We start from the raw sequence: 2,678 nt of genomic DNA on the forward strand, positions 1-2,678 counted from the left end.
GAATAGAGAAAAATACTGTTGGCTGATGGTGCATGGAGGGGATAATAATCATTGTAATGAAACAAGGTGTATGATTTGTCAGATGTAAAACTGATGATCTGCCCTGTAAACTTTCACTTAATTCACTATAAAAACTTTTTTAAAAAACTGAAGAAAAAATTCAAGTCTCAAATTGTAAGATTGAAGGATTCTATGGGCAAAATACTGAATGATACAGAAAGCATCAAAAGCAGATAGTTCCAACTCAGAGCAACCTTGTATAGGGTTTCTGAGGGGCAGCTGGTGAGCCTGAACTTCTGACCTTGCAGTTCATATCACCTTGCAGTCCAGCACATTAACCCACAGCGCCACACCAGGGCTCCACAAGTTGAATTCTGACCCAAAAAAAGATATGTCCAAATCCTAACCCCGAGTATCTATGAATGTATCCTCTTTTTTTTATCGGAAACAGAGTCATCTTAGATGTAAATTCAGATGAGGTCGCCAGCATGGGCCCTCATCTCATTATAGGAGTCTCTGGGTGGGGCAGTTAAGCACTGGACTACTAACCGAAAAGTTGACATTAGCAGTTAAAACCTACCCAAAGACACCAAGGAAGGAAGGTTTGGTTTTCTTCACCCAAAAAGTTTAAGCTTCTAAAACCCTTTGCAATTATAGGAGCCCTGGTGGCACAAGTTAATGACTCTGCTGTTTGTTAACTAAGAGGTTGATGATTTGAATCCATCAGCAGCTCCATGGGAAAAAAGATCTGGCAAGCTCCTCCCATAAAGATTATGGCCTAGGAAACCCTGTGGGGGCGGTTCCACTCTGTCCTGTAGGGTCACTAGGAGTTGGAATCAGCTCAGTAGCAGTGGGTAGGGTTGGGTTTGGGTTTAATAAGAGTGTCACCCATTTTTACTGCCACACAAAGTATCAGCCAGAATTTGCTAGTGGTTTTGCAAATTCCTTCCACAAACTAAGAATTATGTTTTCTCTGGGCAGGGGAGGAGAAGGGTGTTTTCCATTGTTGTTGGAAAGTTATTTAGGAAAGTGTCAAGTACAAATAACCAAAGTTACATAATTATGTTAAATCTAATCTTACACATTTGCTTTTGTGCCCATGGTTGAGATTCTAATCAATTACCTTTCTCTCTCTCTCACTCTCTTGTAAACTTTCACATGGGTTAATATTGCAAATCTAACATGTACATTCATGAAAATCTCATCTATATTAAAAAAAGAAGATGGAAGGAATACCCAGAGTCACTGAACCAAAAAGAAATGGTCAATGCTCAAACACTTCAAGAGGTAGCATATGATCAAGAGCCAATGATATTAAAGGAAAAAGTCCAAGGTGCATTGAAGGTATTATCAAAGAACAAAACACCAGGAATTGATGGAATACAAATTGAAATCTCTCAACAAACTGATACCGTACTAGACACATGCACATCTATGCCAAGAGATTTTGAAGACAAATACCAGACCAACTAACTTGAAGAGCTGTGCCCATTCCAAAGAAAGGTGACCCAATAGAATTCAGAAATCATTGGGCAATATCATTAATATTACATTCAAGTAAAATTTTGCTAAACATAATACAAAAATGGCTGCAATGACACAATGACAGAGGACTGCCAGAGATGCAAGCCGGATTCAGGAATAAGGGATATCATTGCTGATGGATCTTGGCTGAAAGCAGAAGATACCAGAAAGATGTTTACCTGAATTTTATTGACTATACAAAGCTTTCGATTGTATGGATTATGATAAACTATGGACAACATTGTGGAGAATGAGTAATCTGGAATACTTAATTGTGCTCATGAAGAACTTGTACATAGACCAAGAGGCAGTTGTTCAAACAGAACAAGGAAACACTGAATGGTTTGACATTATGAAATGTGTGTGCCAGTGTTGTACTCTTTCACCATACCTATTCAGTCTGTATTTGTCAGGTGCCATCGAGTCGGAACCGACTCATAGCGACCCCATGCACAGCAGAACGAAACAATGCTCGATCCTGGGCCAACCTCACCACCGCTGCCACCCCCGAGTCCATCAATGATGCCACCTGGCCGATCCATCTCGTTGGAGGTCTTCCTCTTTTTCTCTGACCCTCCACCCTACCCAGCATGACATCCTTCTCCAACGATTGTTTCCTCCGGACTACATGTCCAAAGTAGGAGAGACGAAGCTTAGCCATCCTGGCCTCCAAGGAGCACTCTGGCTGCACTTCTTCCAAAACAGATCTATATCAGTATTCAGTCTGTATACTGAGCAAATAATCCAAGAAGCTGGATTTTATTAATAAAAACATGGCATCAGGATTGGAGGAAGACTCATTAACAACTGTGATACGCAGATGAAACAACCTTGCTTCCTGAAGGTGAAGAGAACTTAAAATAATTACTGATGAAGATCAAATACCATAACCTTCCATTTGTGTTTCACCTCAATGTAAAGTAAACTAAAATTCTCACTACTTGACCAATAAACAACATCCATATAAATGGAGAAAAGATTGAAGTTGTGAAAGACTTCATTTTTTTTTTAAGCTTTTATTGTGAATTGTATGATAATACACAGGGCAGATCATTAGCCTTACACTCAACCAATCATATTTTGTTTAATTGCAATGATTACAATCCCCTCTATGCACCACTAGTTAACAGAACTTAACTCTATTTCCTTTTTTT

General features: G+C 39.3%; 1 protein-coding gene across 1 annotated transcript in view; it reads right to left on the minus strand.

Moving 5' to 3' along the window:
• The window catches only part of SLC30A9 (solute carrier family 30 (zinc transporter), member 9), a 145,056-nt gene that overhangs the window by 113,637 nt on the left and 28,741 nt on the right, over positions 1 to 2,678 (minus strand). The gene's annotated exons all lie outside the window — the stretch shown is intronic.

This window comes from Chrysochloris asiatica, unplaced genomic scaffold (assembly GCF_000296735.1).
Source record: "Chrysochloris asiatica unplaced genomic scaffold, ChrAsi1.0 scaffold00394, whole genome shotgun sequence".
Lineage (NCBI taxonomy): Eukaryota > Metazoa > Chordata > Mammalia > Afrosoricida > Chrysochloridae > Chrysochloris > Chrysochloris asiatica.